The following is a 22,663-nucleotide window of genomic DNA, read 5'->3' as shown; positions in this document are numbered from 1 at the left end:
TTGAACAAAAAAATCAACCCCGCCCCCCCGGTTAGAAATAAATGTTTGTGGTACTAGGACATGGAAATACTGGGCTGTTTTGGCATCATCTGACTAGCACAGTACTGTGGGCTTAAAAATTGGTCTGAATGTGAGCAAGCATCAGATTAAGTAAAATGAGTAAAGTTAGAAAAACGGAAGCAGAGAGCAAGGGAAAAGAAAGATAAAACTTCCCAATGTTCTAAACATTTTACGTATTTTATCTCCTTTTGATTCTCACTGATACTATGGTGCATTTATTTTTATCTCCAACTTACACCTGAAGGGACAAAAGGATATAACCAATCCTAGCAGTAACTACCTCTTAGAAATGTGTTAGAAATGTATGTGCCTGCGGACACTGCTGGACTTCCTTATTTTATTTATGTACTCATATGTATTTTTTTTACGATTAGAACGTATTGATTTTAAAATATGTATTTCTCAACTTTAGGAATGGAAACGGGGAACCTCAGGCTGTGTGGAGTTGAGCGACTTTCCTAAGGTTACACAGACAGTAAGGAGCAGAGCCAGGATCTAATTCCACATAGTCAATCTACATCTACTTGTGCACATTCAGTTCAATTCTGCCTTTATTTTTCTATTTATTTATTTTTAAATAGGTTTCATGCCCAGCGTGGAGCCCAGTGTGGGGCTTGAACTCACGACTCTGAGACCAGGACCTGAGCTGAGATCAAGTCAGGCGCTCAACCGACTGAGCCATCCAGGTGCCCCAGTTCTTCCTTTAAATCATAGCTGTAAACTGGACAGAGAGATGGATAAGCATCTGTCAATCACTTTCCTGTCCCTTGCATGACTCACCTCTTTCCCCCATCCTATCTCCAACCCCTCTTCCCATAGAAAATCTTATTTTGCCACCACAGGTGTACTCCCCTTTACCCCCATTTGTTAAGGTGGAGAACAGCAACATTGCTCATGCTTCACATATATCAGAGAGTTTGCTAGAATCCCAGGGGCAGCTGTGCTGAGTTGTTAACTGCTCCAGCATCTGGGCTGCAGATGACCCTGCAAGGAGGTGCTGTCTGTCCATTGGAAGATTCCAGAGTTGAACAAACATGGTTTAGGGAGCTTTGTTCCAGTCATTTATTTGCTATTAAGGACCTTGACCCTGTTTCTGTTAGCTGTTCCACCATTTATAGTCCACATCTTGCTTATTAACATCTAAGAATAGAATGAGGGTATTAGCAAGACTGAGAGTGTTTTCTTATTCTACTTCCCAAGAATATATAGGGTGTGAAGATGATGAACAGAATGTATTTTCTCATAATATCCTCCTCTGGTAAACAAACCTAGAGATTAAAACCATTCTTTCAGGCTTTCATCTCCTAACTTCAGAAAGAATTTCTGACATCCCCACCATGAAAAAGCAGCAAGTGTAGGCTTATCCTAATACACGAATTAAATCAGAAGCATCTGTAGAAGGAAAAAGACAGCATCTGCTAGAATATGTCACATCATCCAACATGAAATATGTGATTCCTTCTTCCATTGACAGAAGAACTAGACCCCAAAACATCACCCATCTGGTAACAATCTCCCACAAGCTTGGAGGGACCAAAGGTACAGTGATGCTAATGAAGACACTATTTATCTGCTCCTGCCACAAGACCACAGAGTACATGGAAACTAACTTACTGGATTTGTGATACTCAGAGCACTATAAGTGGGAACCAGGACTTTTGGAATTTAAATGATAAATATATCCCAGAGAAAGGCTTTTGGCTATCCAAAAGGGTTTTAGCAACCTTACAGGCTTTGGTGATTAATTATTTTAATATAGTGGTGATTGCAATCTTGGCTTGAAAGGTGCAACAAAAGAACATTTCCAAATATTTATACACATTGAGCCAAAGTTTTAGTAAAAAAAAAAAAAAGGTATAACTTTCCACTTGGGAGCATGGCTACATGAGCAAATTTATTTGCAACATTTTTTTGTGCATATAGTCATTTAACAATAATCTTAACAAATGATACCAAATAACTAAAGAATTCATATTTTATTTTGGAATTCAGAACCAGAATATATTACCTCCTTGCTTTTGCAATATACAATCAATCTTTGTAACAAAAAGAAAGGTTTTACAAAGAAAAACAGTACAATTGCATCTTCTCTTCCAGCATGTTCCTCATTGTTGAATAGAGCCACGTGTAGAAGGTTCTTCTTCCTAAGGAACTCTAGCGTGCTGCCAAGTTCTGCTAACCTACAGAAGGAAAGAGACTGAAGAATTGGCGTGAATCCCATTTGGTATGATTTGTGTTAATAACTGACTATGAAATCTTTTTCAAAATTTTTTAAAAGATTTTATTTATTTATTAGAGAGAGAGAGAGAGAGAGAGCACAAGCAGGGGGGAGAGGGAGAAACAGGCTCCCTGGGCTGATGTGGGACTCGATCCCAGGACCCTGGGATCATGACCTGAGCCGAAGGCAGACACTTAACCAATTGAGCACTGAGGTGCCCCCTGAAAATGTTGATAATAAAGTCAAATGACTTCATGCAGATTTACCCCATATGCCAAGATACTGTTCACATGAGTTCCCAGTAGTATTGACAAGGCGTTAAATGTGTTATGACAATGAAAGTAAAAGTGTGTAGTTTGATACAAATCACAAACGTTTTTCGTGTAACTATTTTGAAGGATAATATGTGAATTGGGTCATATTTCTCTCAGCAATATCACAAGATGAGAAGCACAGATGTATAGAGTTCTACAGATAAACAGAATTTCCCGGTGATGGAAATTGAGAAACTTCTTAAATTAAAGAATAAAAAAAAAAGAACTTTTCTCTCACTCTGAGGAGTGTACATTAATTGCTAATTAATGGAGAAGAAACAAAGTTTCAAATATGCTATTAACTGTCTATCTAAGCCTTGTATTTTATACAGGTATTCAGTGTAAGAATTTGTGTTATCTTTTTATTCCTTTGTTTATAGTGACCCAGTAAATAACATCTTATGCACATGTGTAGAGCTAATTTATAGAACTAATTTTACAATTTAGATTGACATAATGTCAATGCCTTAGAAGCTTGTTGACTCTCCTTTCCCTTTTTTTTTTTTTTTTGAAAGAGAGCGAGAGAGAGGGAGAGAGAGAATCTTAAGCAGGCTCCACACCCAACACAGAGCCTCATGCGAGGCTTGATCTCAAGACCCTGAGATCATGACCTGCGCTGAAATCAAGAGTAGGATGCTTAACTGACTGAGCCACCCAGGCACCCCTCTTTTTACCTTTTTTTACTAATAGTTCAAATTAATGAAATGCCTATTCTTAGGAAATATGTGTATATTTAATTCATATGATTTAATGGAATATTCTCTAAAGCTAAAATTTTTTTAAATTACCTATTAATTTTAATATCTATTGAAAGAAGAGAAGTTTGGGGGAGAGCATATATAGAAGGGTATATTCAAAATCTTCAATTACTTAGAGACATTTCAAGATGATTTGCACTTAGACCTGCCCTGCACATATCCCATGAAATAGGTCCAGGACCAATATAGTATATCAATAATAAGTATATCATGGTATATTTAAAGGGGGAAAAAATCCTAAGGGAGTGTTTCAAAGATGGAACAAAGAATTGCTTCTAAAGGTGAAAGGAACTATTATAGCAGCTAAGCAGTCACTCAACAGAGATGTTGCCGAAAACCTGTAATTTCCCCCCTTATGGGGAATTTGGTGTGAAGGGTAGTGATTTGTCAAGGCCTAGGAAGCTAGCAGACTCAAATAGACTCCAGAATTTGGGTCCACTGCATCCTTCTGAAGTTGAAGTCCACATTACACTTATGCCTTCTGAGAAGTGATCCCCTGTGTTAAATTATTTAGAAATGTCACTGATTATGACCTCTCCCAGAAGGCTCAGCTAAGAGTATACATCACCTTCAAACTTCAGTGTAGAATGGAACTCAGATAAAACAAATTGTCATCTATCTGCAGCCTAATAAAATTAATGAGGTCATGAAGTGGCAATCTTTTGATAATTGATAAGGAATACTGAACAAAAGGGAGCTGGACTAGGACAGATACATCAGGGTTTATTCAACACTGTATAAAGGAGAGAAAGAATATCTCAAGTTTTGCTAGACATCAAGCTCATTTAAAGGGAACGCATATCGAGGCTCAAGTATAGGACTGTAGACTGTACAAACTGACTTCTGAGTAGGCAGATTTTTAAAGACATTCTCTCTGGAGAGATGGATCAGAATAAGGTGCCCAGCTCAGGGGTGGCTGTCTGACTGGGAGCAGCTTGGTGAACAGAGCACAGGTCAAATTTCAGGCCCAAACTGTCCCTTGTCCCAGTACCTTTGGATGTCATACAAATTGCACATCAACATATGGTGGCCTATGTTGAGTAGATTAATGAGCAAATGAATAAATAAGTAAAAAAAAAGGTATATATACAGGGCATCCTATCATTTTGTTGTTTCTAGAAAGAAGAAATACGAGAATAAGTTTTAGTCTGGATAAATGAGCCCCAGAAGGCTATAGAGACCATGTTTCCCTGATTAGTGAACATCAAAAAACTGTCTGATTAATTATTTGGTCTTCACTTACCCCAATTCTGGGAGCCCTGTAAAGCAAGCATAAAGCAAGCATTAAGTGTACTGGTTGCTATACAGTTATAGTCCATAGATTCTAAATCAATATCTTTTTCTCCTTTTCTCTTTTCCGCGGATTTCAGGAGGGCATTGCATCTCCCATGACTACCATATTATCTTATGCACTGCAGTATTCTGTATAATGTATTAAATAAATGTAGGAAATAATTTAATCAGGCATTTAAAGATTTGGTTAATGTCAGTGAGCTCCCCCGAAGATTAAATACTTTCAAGAGGCCGAAAACAGAGTTAAAGTGTGTGTAAAACTAGCCTCTGATCAGGAGTGCCTGTGACAAAGGATTGCTACCTTGTGAGCTCTACCTGAGAACACCAGCTCATCAATCCTGCACAACTACAGGCAAATTCGTTTTATCTGGAAGTCTCACCTATCCAAACATGCAAGAGGAATTCAGGAAAAGGAAGGCAAAGGCACCCGAGTGGACAATGTCAGTGACACAAAAGCCATGAACTAAAAGCTCAGGTCCATTACTCAAAATCATAACCAGCTAGGTTTCTAATCTCTCAGTGCCCGACAGCAGAAGGACCCAGTCCAAACAAAAATATAACACCTGAAAGTGTAACCATAACAGCTGAAAGTGTAACCGTCTGAAAAGGAGTAAGATCTTGAAAAATTATTTTTTTGAAATCAGGCATCATCACTCGAAAGGCATCAGGGCCATTTAATGTATAAGCAACAAGCCTAAAATATCTCCGTGGCCTATGAGAGCATATCTGCCTTGTTGGAGAAGCCTACCAACATTCTGATCATGGTGATGCACGAAAATATCACATTCTGTGCACTTGTTTCAAAAAAGCTAGAAAGTGTAATTTCTTTACAAAATGGTTCTCACGTTAGAGTAATATTTTCTTACAGCATTGGGAATATGTGTGTCTTTTGGTCATCAGTTGTCGAAATCAGTGAGGGAAGTAGTAAGTAAGAAAGCTGCCACACGATGAGAAAGGAGAATGCCCCTGAGAATAACGCTTCTAGAGGTCAGGGCTAAGATTAAGATGCTGTGAACGTCTCTTCCAGTCCAGCTGGATATGGCCAGAGTCCATCCTAACAGGCTAATGTCTGTGTCATGCCAGTCGCTAGACATATTGAGTGAGTATCATCCCTTCTGCAGAGCTTGAGTCCTCTCATTCAGTGTCCCTTTTGCAGATATGGAACCCCTTTTCCACACCAGCAATACTGCCGTCCTAGACTTAGCTCAAGCTTCTCAGCAGCTCTCCACACCCGGCCCAAAGTTAACAAGGGTGCAAATACTGCACCCTGTGTGGTACCATTGTACTAGACAGAAACGCTTTCTGTTCTGTGGGATCTGGATAGCTGATTAGCCTCCCTTTGCCCGAGCTTCCTCATTCTTTCAACAGCTTTACTGAGATATAATTTATATATCGTATGCATTAGTCAGGTTTCTCAAAAAAAAAAAAAAAAAAAGCAACAATAGGATGTGCGTGTGTAGAAAGAGGGAGAGAAATTTATTTCAAGGAATTGGCTCATGGGACTGTAGAAGTTGGGCAAGTCCAAAATCTGCAGGGTAGGTCAACAGGCTGGAGACCCGGGGAGGACTTGCAGGTCAAGTCCAAAGGTGGTCTGCTGCCAAAATTCCTTTTTTTGATTGGGGAGGTCAGTCTTTTTCTTTTAAAGCCTTCAGCTGATGGGATGATGTCCACCCATTCTATGGAGGGTAACCTGCTTCACTCAAAGTCTACTGATTTAAATGTTAATCTCACCTAAAAAATACCTTCACAGAAACATCCAGAATAATATTTGACCAAATATCTGGGTAACATGCCTACTTAAGTTGATACATAAGATTAACCATCACATAAAATTCACCCATTTGTGTATAATTCACTGGTTTTTAGTATATTCACAGATATGTGCAACTATCATTATGGTAAATTTTATAACATTCTCATCACCCTCAGAAAGAAATTTCATGCCCTTTAGATATCATCCATCCACCCCCCAATTTTCCCCAGCCCCAAGCAACTACTAATCTACTTTGTGTCTCTATAGATTTGTCTATTCTGGGCATTTCATATGAATGGAATCATGTAATATCTGGCCTTTTGTGACTGGTTTCTTTCATTTAACATAATGTTTTCAAGATTCATCCGAGTTGTAGCACCTTATCAGTACTTCATTCCTTCTAATGGCTGAATAATATTCCATTGTATAGATAGATCACATTTGTTTATCCATTGATCCACTGATGGACATTTGGGTTATTAACATTTTTGACTCTCAAGAATTATGCTGCTATAAATAAGTTTTTGTGGGGGCACCTAAGTGGCTCAGCCGGTTAAGCATCTGCCTTTGGGGGCACCTGGGTGGCTCAGTCGGTTAAGCGTCTGCCTTCGGCTCAGGTCATGATCCTGGGGTCCTGGGATCGAGCCCCGCATCAGGCTCCCTACTCAGAGGGGAGCCTGCTTCTCCCTCTCCCTCTGCCTGCCACTCCCCCTGCTTGTGCTCTCTTTCTCTATTAAATAAATAAATAAAATCTTTAAAAAAAAGTTTTTGTGTATTTTTATTTCTTTTGAACCTATACCAAGGAAAATTGTGGGTCAAATGATAACTCTGTGTGTACTCATTCAAAGAACTGCCAGGCTGTTTCCCAAAGTGGCTACACCATTTTACATTCTCATGTATGAGGGTTCTGGTTTCTCCATGTCCTTGCTAATACTTACTACTTTCTGATTCTTTGATTCTAGCCATTTTTGTGGGTGTGAAGTGGTATCTCTCATTATGGTTTTGATTTGCATTTCCCTGCTGACTAATGATGCTGAGCATCTTTTCAGGTGCTTATTGGTCATTTGTGTACTTTTCTTGAAGTGTTTATTCATATCCTTTGCTCATTTTTGAGTTGAGTTGTCTTTTTATTTTAACTTATAAGAGTTCTTTATATATTCTGTATACAAGTCCCTTATCAAACATATGATTTGCAAATATTTTCTGCTATTCCACAGGTTGTTTTTTTCACTTTCTTGATGGTGTCCTTTGAAGCACAAACATTTTACATTTTGATGAAATCCAAATTATCTATTTTTTTGTTTCTGATCATGCTTTTGGTATTATATCTATGAATATTTTGCCAAATTATAACAATATTAAGCATTCCAACTCATGAAGATGGGATGTTTTCCCCCACTTATTTAGGTATATTTTTTAATTTTTCAACTTTTTTTTTCATTTTCAGAGTATAAGACTTGCATTTCTTTTGTTTAATTTGGTCTAAGCATTTTATTCCTTATGATGTTACTATAAATGGAATTGTTTCCTTAATTTTATTTTCAGATTGTTGCACATGAAGAAAGTTCCTTTGGGAAGAGATTAGGAGCTATCTGTTTTATGGCCTACTTCTCTCCAAGGCAAAATCTTTGAGCCAGGGCTCTGAATCTGGGGGCGGGGACAATGGCAAAATTCTCTGAGTGACGTGCTCATTTCAGTTGCTTAGTGATAGGCGGAGGAAGGGCAGTAGCTGGAGGTCTTCTCAACTTCCCTCTTCTGGCAGGGAACCACCACCTCATGAGCCCAAGCAAGGCTGACAGGGACCCAATATTCTCAATGACACGGAACTCAAAGCAGAGTCTCCATTCCATTAGCAGGGGCTAGGCAGAAGAAGGCAATTCTCATTGCATCACAACACAACATTCACCTGGAGCTTGAGCTCAAGGACAAGCAGCTGGGTGCAGGATGAACTGTGCTGACATCCTGCTCCTCTCCCGTAGCAAGCCCTCCAACGGGAGGAGCCCTGTGCTCTCGGCTGCACCAATCAAGCGGGGTCTTTGCCTTGCTGAGCTGGAAGGGAGGCGGGAGGGAATGGTCTGGGTTCACATACTACAGACTCTTGTTTTTCTTACAGAATTTTATAGATTTTCTTGCATAAATGTTTATTCATTTGCTATACTCTTTTAGGACCATTTCCAGAGGCTTTCAATGGTTGTAGTTTGTATAATTTTCGATGGGGAGTGGTCTACAAAGCTCTTCATGCTATCATGCTAGTTTCCTCATTTTTAACGTGGAGATAATAGGTTCTATTTTATGGGGTTCTTGTGAGGATTAAATTAGTTAATACGTGTAATGTGCTTGGACATTGCCTGCTGCAGGGTAAGGTAGCAAGTAGTATTACCTATTAATGATTATAACTATCATTGTTTCATGGATTATCGTCATAATTACCATTGACAGTGTAGTGGTAGATTAAAAACACAGACCCTGAAGCCAGCATGCCAGCAATGTGTTCTTTTTAAATTTAATGTGTGTATTTTTTTAATGGAATAAGCACCCAACAATGTATCCTCCAAAAAAAAAAAAAAAAAAAAAAGCTAACACTTTGACCTGTGTGTATCTAGACGATGCTTCTTACCCAACTTTCTCCTTTGACTCAGGTAAGTATTATCTTGAGTCATACTCATATTTGTTAACAAATCAATTTAAATCATATTTGTGTGTGTGTGTGTGTGTGGAGAAAGAGAGAGAGAGACCAGCAACAAGACCCTTAGCCACCTAACCCCCTATGTATCCCTACATGATAATAGCAAATATTTTGGAGCATTTATTATGTTCCAGGCACAGTTCTTTGTTTATTAATTCATTCATTTCTTACAATACCCTGTGAAGTGGGTACTCCTGCAAAGCCCATATTTTTAACTCCTATGCTATATCCCATTCATATAAGATTACATGCTTATTTCTGTATTTACACTTATGCATAGAGAGATTTTCCCTGGTGTGTGAGTAGAGGTTACCTCTAGGTGGTGGGATTTTCATGATTTTCACTTTCTTCTTCCCATTTTTGAACTGTTTGCTTTTTATTTATTTATTTTTTAAACAATGAGCATCTATCATGACTAGAAAGAGCAAAATAAAAATCCTAGTGTAACTCAGCAGGCAGGAGCAAAGCAAAGCTCTTTGTGATAAGTGATGCCTAGTGACAGGGTAATTAACTTGAACCTTTGTATTAGATTATATGAACTTTGCTCTGACTTGAATGGCATGTTTTCTTACGTAGAAACCAGAAATCAGTCAAAATATATTCTACTAAGTAATTATCTTTTGTACAAAATGTGTTGGGGAGAATTCTGTGCAATGCACTTGTTTCTCTGATTTTTCAAGCCAGATCACAGTTCTAGTGCTGAAGTCATAAGCACCTACCACATTTCACCTTGCAGTTGATACCGAACATTCAAACTTAATTTCCGGAAGGAAACATTCACCCTTCTTAGGGGATTCCTTGCTCTCAATGTAACGTCAAACATCACACTCTTCCTAAATAGCTGAAGAAGGTGAGCTCTCTAATGCTTGCTTTTATCCCTTTCAAATAAGACTGTAGTTTTATTAAACAAGATGGAAAAAGTATAGAGTACCTTCCACTTATATTTGTAAATTCCAGTTTAATTCCTTAAGTCAAAAATACTTCCTAATGCTTCTCTGGTGAGTAGGATGGCCCTGGAATAATAGTACTTGCATTAATTTTGTTTGTACTGAGTGATGAGCATTGAAATTGCCTTGTTTTACAGTATTACAATTTAAATTTTTATTGCTTATTTTAATTGAAATGTACTTTATGGGGCACCTGGGTGGCTCAGTCGTTAAGCGTCTGCCTCTGTCAAATAAATAAATAAATAAATCTTTTTTTTAAAAAAAGTACTTTATTCTTTTTTTTTCTTTTTTTTTTTAAAGATTTTATTTATTTATTTGACAGAGAGAGAGAGAGAGAGTGAGAGCAGGGACACAAGCAGGGGGACTGGGAGAGGGAGAAGCAGGCTTCCCGCCGAGCAGGGAGCCCGATGTGGGACTCGATCCCAGGACCCTGGGATCATGACCTGAGCCGAAGGCAGACGCCCAACGATTGAGCCACCCAGGCGCCCCAAAAAGTACTTTATTCTATATAGAGAACAAACTGATGGTTACCAAAGGGGAGGTGGGGGGTGGGGATTAAGAGTACACTCATCATGATGAGCACTGAGTAACATATAGAATTGTTGAATCACTATATTGTACACCTGAAACTAATATAACACTGTATGTGAACTATGCTAGAATTTTAAAAAACTTACTTTATTCTCAAAAAAGGGGAAAAAAAAGATAAATTATTCATGTCTTCTGTATAAAAAATATACTGCTGTTTCCCCCCCCTTTTCTAGTTACTAAAAAGATAACTAAATTGTAATTTTGCTCTAGGAGAATGAGACAAAAGGCTATGTAACTTCAAGTAATCTCCAAATAAGAAATAAGGTAAAACGAAAAAAATTTCAATTTTCTAATAGCTGAGATAAAGCTACTTAAGAATATAATGACAGTTTTAAATATAATCACATCAATAAGTATTTCAGATACAAATAAATTTTCTTCATTTTTCATCCCCACCTTTATTGGCCAATCTTCTTTTTGCTAATGTGAAGAAGAACTTGAACATATTTAATTTATGTCAAAGTAAGATGCCTGTGATCCCTGCCTAAATGTAAAGGTTAAGTTGTATGAGCGCTCATATATTATTAGAATGCTGGCCCCAAGGAAAATGTTTAGATTAAGCCTAAACTGAAAAATGGAATTAATAATTTATCAGCTGCCTGTTTTAAATTTTTGAGTGATGAGGACTCTGAAATACAAACTGGGGTATAAATCCTAATATAATGTGCAAGCAATCAGGCTTTGGCAACATGACCCAGATGCATAATATGGTGCTAAAGATTTTAATCAGCCAAAAAAGAAAATATTTCTAAGAGAAAAATACTAAACAAAATTATGTGATTTTGTCCATATATTTCAGAACTGATAGACCTAGCTTTTTAATGAACTTCTTTTTCCCCAAATTTATCACTTATTAGTAAACCCACATAGTCATAAAGTTGTAGAACTAGGCCTTCAACCAAAGATTTTTTATATAAGAGTGAAAATGTTAAAAACAACTTAACTGTTCAATGCCAGAGGCTTGGCTAAATAATAAAAGATAAAAATCATATGATGCAATATTATGTCACTCTTAAAGGCATTCTATAGACATAGAAATAGTGGAAAAGTAAGTTTTAAATTATATCTAGTAAAATTACATTTTTGTTTTAAAAACAGCCATATATGTGCACCAAAAAATATATAAAAGGATATACTTGAATATTGTAACCACAGTTTATTTAGGTAATTATATGTATTCTTTGTTGTCTTAATTTCTGGATTTTTCCCCCCACAATTGAATCTGTTTGCTAGGACTACTATAACAAAATATCATAAACTGGTTGGCTTAAACAACAGAGATTTGTTTTCTCACAATTCTGGAGGTCAGAAGCCTGAGATTGAGGTTTCAGCAGTTGGTTAAGGCCTTTCTCCTTGGCTTATAGATGGCTGTTTTCTCCTATTGTCTTTGCCTCTCTTCTTGGCTTATAGATGGCTATTTTCTCCCTATTGTCTTTGCATGGTCTGTGTCCAAATTTTCTCTTCTTATAAGGATACCAGTCATATTGGATAAGTGCCCACTGAAATGATCTCATTTTAACTTAATTACCTCTTAAAGACAGTCTACAAATACTCTACAGTCACATTCCAGGGTACGAGGGTTGGAACTTTAATATATGAATTTGGGAGGTGTGGAGGGACACAATTCAGCCCATAACAAAGATGTTCATATATCACTTTTAAAGAGAAATACAGGAACTTCAATTTGACAAGATAAAGGGCCGGGCGGGGGGGGGGGGGGGGGGGCGCGGGTGTGGGAACTGACCCTTTCTCTCAAAATTCCTACTCTAAATTCTTTAATTGGTCTTTTGTTTATAAATCAATCTATTTGGGGTTTGATTACTATGAGTCTGTCCTTCCAAATCTTGATCACCTCTGTGTAACTATTAAAGCTTAAGCCAAGATTTTGTGTAGTGATGACACCATCAGATACTGCCTAATTGTGAGGTGCCGCCCCAGGCAGCTGGCTAGTTCATTTGGGTTAGGTTTTGAGCTGTGACAGCTTCCTTAGCTTCTTGTTTCAGCCTCTTGTTTCCTTAGCGTCTTGTTTCAGTTTTCTTGATATATAGAAAGACTTTTAGTGTTAGAGAAGCAACAATTCCAATCTGAAACATACAAAAAGCCAATAGTCATGTTTTCCAGACCACAGCAAGTAAAAGGAAAAATGAAATCAAAGAAAATTTTTCTGAAGCCAATCCAGAAACATTCTTTCTCTTCCCTGGTTTCTCTTAATACTGTGCTGTCTGGACACCACTAATAGTGGAACCCTGAGAAAAAGAGGGGAAGATTCCTATAACCATAGAAATCTAGAAACTTCTGGACCATAAATCTCTCTTCTGGAAGATATTGCCTACTTTTGTTAAGAAAAAAGGTGGGAGATTGTCCAAGGAGGGGCCTCAGGAACAGCAGGGAACACACAGAAAACTATTGGCATGGAATCTCCAGAGGGAAGAGAGTTCAGGTTGATTTGCCACGCTCAAAGAATCCTGAACCACATTTATTTGCATGTGCTCTGATACATGTTTGAAATAAAGGTCTAATATAGTTGGTCAAAGAACATAGGTTTATATAAATTCATAAAATCCATTTTTTATTATATATCTTTCAAAAGGGTATGGTAGTTTGAGCAAAATAAATGGGAAAATACTTTTATAATACTCCATCAAAATCTTTGTGTTTCCTCTTTTTTTTTATTTTTAAAGATTTTACTTATTTATTTGACAGAGAGAAACACAGTGAGAGGGAACACAAGCAGGGGGAGTGGGAGAGGGAGAAGCAGGCTTCCCACGGAGCAGGGATCCCAATGCGGGGCTCGATCCCAGGACCCTGGGACCATGACCTGAGCCAAAGGCAGACACTTAACAACTGAGCCACCCAGGCACCCCTGTGTTTCCTCTTTTAATGCCATATGGTAAGGCCGCTAGTATTTCCAGGTCTTCCTTTTCAGTGAGTTAACTTGTCTAAATTGTAGGTGAAGAGATGTTAGGGGTTAGGAAAAGTGATTATACCAGACTAAACCATGGCCTCTCATTAACTTCATCTATGCTTACAACATAGCTTTTTTATTCTCAGGAATAAAACGGTTTATAAAAATATATACACGTTAGCAATAGGTTTTATATCCGTGCAGATGTACATTTGTTATTTATAATATTGACTGAATTCGAATGAACTTGAGGTAACTAAAACATATATGACAACTTAAAAACATCATGGGAGAGTGAATTCAATATTTAATAAAGTGCTCAAATTAGAAAATATTCAAGATTAAAATGTTAAATATAAATCTGCCTTCATAGAGAAATATCTACCCATGACAAAGTCACTGAATATAAACATAAAAAGAGAGCAGATATATCTAAAAGATAATTTTAATGTCTAATATCCACTTTTAATATTTCAAATGCTGCAGATCTTTGTGTGTGTGTGTAAATCTTGAAAAGCAAATCTCATAATTTGCTTTTTTTCCCACATATACACAATGCGAGCATTTTGTTCATTGCTCTAGAGTGAGTACAGCTCTCATTTAAATGTTCCTCTCTCCCCGGTAATACATTCAATTGTTTGAATGGCTGGGGGAAAAAAAAAAAAAAACAAAAAACAACCGAACAACAATGACTGTCTCCGCTCTGACCTCCCCAGTGCCTAAGGACGCATTTGTCATCCAAAACAAGACAGGGATCTTTGCATCTCTGGGAGTAAATTTCATTTGAAAAACTTGCACACTTTGTCAAAGCCATGCTCACAAAGCAGTTGGTGGGTGGCCACATAGACTCTTTTCTAATTGAAAAAGGAACTGGGTAACTTTGGTGCTTCTCCTAACCAGAAGCATTACTTGGCAAGGATTATGATAAGAAACAAATCACTTAAAGTTAATTGCAGCCTCATGATGACCCCAGTTAGCTGTGTAGACTAGACTCTGTAGGCTTTAGAACGACCTTTCTGTAAAGAACTGGGAAATTTGCAAATGAATAAGGAAGTAGGCCCCCGGAAGGATCAAAACGCCTTCCTGCATCTGGTGTGAAATTCTTTCCACCGTGGCAGCTAATTATTAGACCACAATAGAATTCTAATTTATGGCATATTTCTGGACTAGTATAGAATGTGCTGTGGTGGTCGAAACTGAGAGTAGCTGAGTGAGGCAACAGGGTGGCCTTAAGAATTAGTGAAATAAAAGAAGGGGGGTGGGTGGGAGGGAGCGTTGGCAGGGGAAAACATGGATTGTCCAGATGCTAAGTATTGCATGTGAAAATAGTGCTGGGGAAAGTCGGGAAAGCTGAGAAAGTGAGAGGCTGAATATGAAAACAGGCTCTGAATTCTTCTGGAAAGGAAATTATTACATTAAGCTCTATCTTTTAGTCCTTGGAAAAGTCAGCAATAGAAGCACTTTTAGCCAAGGATAAAATGAGAGGCTTTTCAGTTTACTTTTTGGTGTCTGTTATATCAATGTCTAGAACATTTTTGGACGTTCGTAGAGGCACAGTACTTTACTGGGAAAAGGATTTTATGATTTTAGATGTAAAGAGGACAAGATTCTGCTCCAATTTACTCTGACAACCGTATCTTGGGTGATTTGTGTGTTTATTGCTTCCTAGCATTTGGGTGTACATTTAGGCGAGCCAGTCAGAATCCATTTCTTGTATTTCATTCACTTATCTTAAACTCATCTGAGTAGAATGTAAGTTCCACGAGAGCTGAGTTTTGTCTAATTTGTTCTTTACTCTTTACCCAACACTTAGAACAGTGCCTGATACAGAGAGGCTGCTTAACCTTTTTGTTGAGTGAATACATACAAGCATAATTCCTACGTTCAGTATAAATTGAATGGTTCTAAAGTTAGTCAACCAGTTATTATTATGCGCTCACTCTACCGACTGCAACAGATTATTTTAACTGATGCCAACCTGTAAATGGCTTAAAATCTAATAGGGGAGACAAACTGCATACATGCCATGATTCAATCACAATTTGGTGTCAGTGGAAGGAATTGTCTGATCTACAGTCATGATATTGTAGTGTTCTGAAAACAAAGAAATGACAATATCAAGAAATGTTGGGTTGTCTGCAGAACAAATACAGCAGAAAGGTAAAAAGAGATGGAGAAGAGGCAGTGGGCGTAGCTTTTAGGAGATTCAGTGGGAGACCTCATAATATACATAGTGACTAAGAGCCTTTTCTCTGGAATCAACTGCTTATTAAGTTCAAGCCCCATCTCATGACTCAGTAACTCTGCCTGCTCTGTGTGTCAATTTCTTCATCCACAAGATGAAGATCATCATAATACTACCTAAGCCATAGGGTACTTAGAGAAGATTAAATGAGCTAAAGTATTTGTAGGACATTTAGAACAGTACCTGCCATGTTGTTTATACTATTATTCCATGTTAGAAATGTCACTGATCATTACCAAAGTGGTGGGGAAAGGACCCAGATTTTAAGAGTTTAGAAGAAGAGGGTAGTGAAGCTTCTCTGTGCTCATCTTTGACCTCCCCCCATAAACGACTTCCACACAGCTCCTTGAGTTATGCAAGTCCAAGGGAAACAAGGTGTGTAATACTCACTGACTAGAGCCTGCTTTGTTAGTCAACTTCTGGCAAGACTTTCAATGATACCCTCCTCCTGGAATGCATGCCTGTGTGGATTCCTCTGCCCTGAATGTGGCCTGGACTTAGTAACCACCTTCTCACAAATAGAATATGACAACAACAGTAGGATGTCACTTCTGTGATGAGTTTTCAGAAGACTATGACTTCCATCTTGCAAGCTCTGTTGCACTGAAGCTCTCCCCGGCCCTCTTATCCTGCCGCTGGCTGTGTGAGACAAGATGCCATGCTGGGAGGTGCTCTGTGGAGAGGCCCATGTGGCAGGAAGCTGGAGGCCTCCAGCCAACCATGTGTAAGGAACTACGGCTCCGGTCCAACAGCCTAGAAGAAACTGAATCCTGCCAACAACCAGGTGAGTGAACTGGGACACAAATACCTCCAGTGGAGACTGAAGAGAACAGCAGTCTTGTGAGAGACCCAGAGTTGGGGGATCCGGCTAAACCATGCCTGATTTCTGACTTACAGAAACTGGGAGGTAATAAATAAACACTGCAATTTGAATCCACTACATTTTGGAGTCATTTGTTGATCCCTGATGTACGACTAGGAGAAATGCATTTTATTTTGCAACTTAGCATGCATGTGCGCACATGTAGACACCGGTACGGACACTCACATAACTAAAACAAGACTCTCTCAAAAATATTTATCCTTACCGGGCGCCTGGGTGGCTCAGTTGGTTAAGCGACTGCCTTCGGCTCAGGTCATGATCTTGGAGTCCCGGGATCGAGTCCCGCATCGGGCTCCCTGTTCAGCAGGGAGTCTGCTTCTCCCTCTGACCCTCCCCCCTCTCATGTGCTCTCTCTCATTCTCTCTCAAATAAATAAATAAAATCTTTAAAAAATATATTTATCCTTACCATGTATAATATAATATAGCTCACAAATTGGTTGTGACAAAGTTTGGAAAACATTGGTTAAGAATGTTGCCCCTGAGATTCATCAAGATGTTAAAAATAGAACTACCTTATGATTCAGCAATTGTACTACTGGGTATTTACCCGAAGAATACAGGAACACTCATTCAAAGGGATACATGCACCCTGATGTTTATAGCAGCATTATCTACAATAGCCAAGGTATGAAAACAGCCCAAGTGTCCACTGATAGATGAATGGATAAAGATGTGGGGTGTGTGTGTGTGTGTGTGTGTGTGTGTAATGGAATATTACTCAGCCATAAAAAAGAATGAAATCTTGCCATTTGCAACAACATGGATGGATCCAGAGAGTGTAATGCGAAGCAAAATAAGTCATTAGAGAAAGACAAAGCCCATATGATTTCACTCATGTGAAATTTAAGAAGCAAAACAAATGAACACAGGGGGAAAAACAGTGAGAGGCAAACCAAGAAACAGATTCTTAACTCTAGAGAACAAACTGATGGTTACCAGGGGGGAGGTGGGTGGGGATGGGATAGATAAATAGGTGATGGGGATTAAGGAGTGAACTTGTGATGAGCCAGGGCGATGTATGAAAGTGTTGAACCACTATACACATGAAACTAATATAACACTGTGTGTTAACTAACTGGAATTAAAATAAAAACTTAAGAAAAAACCAAATAGATGTATACTCAAGTTGGGGAGATAAAACTGATACACATACCACTATTAAAGGGTTAACAAACAATAGTAAGATGTAATATATACTCAGAACATGCTTTAGTAATCTGTGAGGTCATTATCAACTTGATTTTTAAAGTTCGGCATATCAAATAAATAGACATTAAAATAGATGGAAAAAAAGAGAATATTGTTCCTGGAATGAAATTTCCTCAGTTGATGATTCAATTCTACCACTTAGTAGTTGGGTAACCCTGGCAAAGTTACAGAGCCTTACTGTACATCAGTTTCCTAGTCTAGAAAATGAGAAAAGTAATAGAATACAGGATGGTCTTGAAAGATTAGATCAAAGAACATGTGCAAAGCTTTTGTTACAGAACTTCACAAAGAAAAAAACTGGCCAGTCTTAGCTAATATTTTTTTATTGTAATGAAACTTTCCTAGATATTCCCTTATTCCTGGGATAGAATTGGTAATTCTATCCACTCGTATGGCCTGCTGAAAACAATTACCATAGCATCTTTTACATTCTATTATAATTATTTTCTATCTATCATTTTATCTCCCACACCCACTCCATTCCTACTAAGTGATGAGCTTGTGGGGAGAACGTAGAATTTCTAGTTATTCTTTTCTCCAATATTTGCACAATCTTGACACAGCATGAGCATTCAGTAGCTATTGAATTGTAAGTGAATTAGCAATAAAGGAATAAATGCTCACCATCACAAGATAGCCCATTCAGTTTTGAACATCTGTATTTAGTAAAAAGTTGTACCTTACAGCAAGTTAAGACATGCATTCTATAACTTCATTTTCCTGTCAAATTTGACTCTTTATAAGTCTATCTCCTTTCTCATCACAGTTCTATATTCTCTCAATTTTCAAATAGAAACACTGTCAAATGGGCAAATAGGATTTATAATTCCAAATCATCTCTAAGCAAAAATCTCCCAAATTTTTCAATAATTCCTGACCGTGTTCCCTGTCATTCTTTTCTAGATGTACCACACTTTGCTAGTGTCTCTATTAGAATCTGATATCCGGATCAGGGCAGATAGGGCAGGCAGATATGACCTATAACTTTCATTCTCCTGGCCTTACGTTACCGTCACACCAGTGTCTTTCAAATTATTTTGGACTTCTCTAATAAAAATGTGATGCTCATTCTTATAAAAATACCCATTTTATACATACTCAATTATTTTTTTAAATGTAGGTTCACATTTTCTTAATTCTTAATTTATGTCTTGCTGTTTACATCTTTAGAAAACTTTTAGAGGGACGCCTGGGTGGCTCAGTTGGTTAAGCGACTGCCTTCGGCTCAGGTCATGATCCCAGGGTCCTGGGATCGAGTCCCGCATCGGGCTCCCTGCTCAGCGGGGAGTCTGCTTCTCCCTCTGACCCTCCCCCCTCTCATGTGCTCTCTCTCTCTCTCTCTCACTCTCTCAGGTAAATGAATAAATAGGGCGCCTGGGTGGCTCAGTCGGTTAAGCGACTGCCTTCGGCTCAGGTCATGATCCTGGAGTCCCGGGATCGAGTCCCACATCGGGCTCCCTGCTCGGCAGGGGGTCTGCTTCTCCCTCTGCCTGCCTCTGTCTCTCTCTCTCTCTCTGATAAATAAAATCTTAAAAAAAATATTAAAAAAAAAAAAGAAAAAACTTTTAGAATCCTGATTTTCTCATACTGAATTAACCAGATTTCTAAGTTTCATATCACTGAAATATGTAGAGAACATGCCTTCTAAGCTGTAGTAAAGTAACTGACAAATTTGTTGAATAAGATTGGGCAAAATCATGTCTCTGGACACTGCAGGATAGGTTGATATTCAGCTCTGTTAATCCACACTCTGGCTAGAATTCAATCAGGACAAATTATTTTATAGTTAATTATATCATACATGTCCAAAAAGTCATTATGAGAATTGTTTTGATTTAATCTGGTTATTCTAAGGCTATAGCATGACCATAGAACTTCTATTTTTCTACCTGTGTGGTCAGGCTATTAAAAAGGAAATGAGTTCTCTGTGACATAGCCTGTCCTTAGTGAACTTAGGCTGAATTCTAGGCCTTACCTTTTACAAGAGAAGGAAAACAATTTATAATCCATATGTGAATTTTAAGGAGGACTGAAATGAAAGCTTAATGATCTGCATTTTGGGGAAGTATTTTTATGCTCTTTCTAACTACTGGACGAATACTTCCTATAGTCTAGTAACTACTACCTCTTTTTTTTATAATTCTGCGGAGATAGGACAGGAAGGAACGTGTAAATTCTTTCTAATAATTTCATGTAAGAATGTCACTCAGCTAAGTTATTTTTGTTTATTCACCTAATTTATTGATATCAAATATCTTTCAGATAACAACTTCCACTTCCAGGTACAGTGGAGTTGTTTTAGAGAAGAACAATGTTCCTGCCACGAACAACTCAAGAAACAAGATGGTATATGGTATATGACATATATGTGATCTCAGAGAGAAGGAAACCACAAAGCACAAAATGGTGAAGAGATAAGGCTGCAAGCAGTAAGTATCTTTTCTTCAGGGCATTTGCCAACTACTGACCTGGTAAAATGTCAGGAATTGTAACAGAGGGCCACCACTAAAATGGAGAGAAGCCATTGGAGTTTTCTGCAATTTTCCAGTGGTCCAGAGGGTGAAGAAGAAAGGAATTCTAGGTTGCCAAGGAAGGCAGAAATTGAAGGGAAAAGATCCTAGTAAGAAAGGAAGTGCAGAGAAGTCGGCATGACCGTTGGTAGTTTTTTTAAAGCAGAAGAGAATTTACAGTAGTCTTTCAATGATGAGTGAAGAGACAAATTGTTTAGGACAGCCAAGTTGAAACTTTTGGTGGGGACTTATGAAGAAGACAACACTTTGTAAAAACTACAACCTAACTGTGTGTGTCAGGTCAGTCCCAAACTAGATGAAGGTGCCCTGTTCCCACTTTCTCTGTCTACAGGTAATAGTGGGCCCTCTCTGACAAAAGATACCATCATAATAACATGACTTACTGGAGTTATCAAGAAATGGGCTATAATTGTGAATAGCATATTCAAGAAATAATTGAAAAGATAAAGAATTTTACTAAACAAGTTGGGATTCATTTTTGAAAAGAATCAAATGAGAATGGTAGATTTTTTAAAATTGCATTCCAAACTCGAAGGATGAATCTGGTATCAGATTTAACACAACAGAATAGAGGTTTAGTTCACTAGGACAAGTTTGTAAAATGTATTTGGCTAAAACACAGGGAACAGGGGTGCCTGGGTAGTCTCGGTTAAGCGTCCGACTCTTGGTTTTGGCTCAAGTCATGACTTCAGGGTCGTGAGATCGAGCCCCACGTCTGGCTTTGTGTTCAGCATGGAGAGAGCTCCTCCTCTCTCTTCCTCTTTCTCTCTCTCTCAAATAAATACATAAAATCTTAAAAAAATAAAACAGGCAACAACAACAACAAAATGACAAATAGAACAAATAACGTAAATATGGAATATGGTGAAAAGCTTTAACATATAAAATTGAAAGCCAGGTTTTTCCAAAATGATCTTGAGGATAAGGAATGAAGCTGAAATACCTATACAACCAGGTATTAAGACTTATTTTAAAAAAAACATGGTAGAGAGGGAGTAACAGGGTGATGGGTATTAAGGAGAGCATGTGCAGGGATGAGCACTGGGTGTTACACGTAACTAATGAATCACTGAACACTACATCAAAAACTAATGATGTACTATACAGTGGCTAACTGAACATAATTTAAAAAAAAGGAAAATGCATCTAACCAAATAAATTTATCTTGTTGAAGATTCGCAGATAAAAAAAGCTATGGTAATTAAGACTATGTGGCATTTATATAGGAATACACAAATATATAAAAAGATCAGAAGGGAAAGTCATTTAGAAATAAAGCTACCATATACAATCTCTTGCTTGTTTTGGGTTTTTTTTGGTTTTTTGTTCGTTAGAGATAGTGCACACCCACACGCATGCCAGTAGGAGGCAGGGGAGGTGCAGAGGGAGAGACAGAGAGAGTCTTAAGCAGGATCCATGCCCAGTGTGGAGCCCATTGCCGGGCTTGATCTCATGATCCTGAGTTCATGACCTGAGCCAAAATCAGAGTTAGATGCTCAGCCGATTAAGCCACCCAGGTGCCCCTACAATCTCTTGTTTTATGATTAAAAATAACATTATTACAGAAGATAAGAGGAATTTTTTTTAAATGACTGGTGTTGGATCAGACAAATATTTGTATAGCAAAAATCTTAATGAGATGGGTTATAAATTTAAAGGTGGATAGTGAAATGATAGTTTTTAGAAAGAAAATGGTGAAAATCATCATGGATTTGAAATATTTGACATTTCTTAAATAGGAGAAAACCATGAATATAAAACAAATCAATAAATTGGACTGCTACTCTGTTCATCAAATGACACCCATTAGAGAGTGTAAGGCAAGCCACAGAAAGAGTGACAGCATTTATAATACATACATCCAACCAAGGCTTCATATCCATGATATCCAGAATATATAAAGAACTCTTGAAAATCAATAAGAAAAAGGTAGCTATTCTAATAGAAAAAATGGTCAGGAAGTACCATAAAAGAGGCCTAAAATATATGAAAAGACCCTCAATTTAATTATTTATCAGAGTAATAAGAATTAATAGCATGATAAGTTACATTATATACCTACCAGACTGCTAAAATGTAAAAAAAATAATAATCCTAAGAGTTGGTATAGATATGCATCAATTGGGAGTCTCATTCACCACCATTGAGACTATATATTGGTGCAAACATTTTAACAAGCCATTTGGTTTTTCTATACAGTTGGAACATGAGAACACCCAGTGACCCAGGAGTTCTATTAATGGATATAGGACTATCAAAAATGCAAGT

The 22,663-nt window shown here is 37.9% G+C and overlaps 1 long non-coding RNA gene across 1 annotated transcript; it reads left to right on the top strand.

The window, feature by feature from the left end:
* Positions 1-509: 509 nt before the first annotated feature.
* LOC135364340 (uncharacterized) lies at positions 510-20,262 on the top strand. The gene is made up of 3 exons (XR_010411218.1): positions 510-746; positions 2,158-2,284; positions 20,127-20,262. It is a non-coding gene; the product is annotated as an uncharacterized LOC135364340 (long non-coding RNA).
* The last annotated feature ends 2,401 nt before the right edge of the window (positions 20,263-22,663 follow it).

This window comes from Mirounga angustirostris, unplaced genomic scaffold (genome assembly GCF_029215605.1).
Source record: "Mirounga angustirostris isolate CCGP_5_RB_7025 unplaced genomic scaffold, mMirAng1.0.hap1 SCAF_5, whole genome shotgun sequence".
Taxonomy (NCBI): Eukaryota; Metazoa; Chordata; class Mammalia; order Carnivora; family Phocidae; genus Mirounga; species Mirounga angustirostris.
Note: the sequence above shows the minus strand (reverse complement) of the source record. Positions and strands in the feature narration are given on the sequence as shown.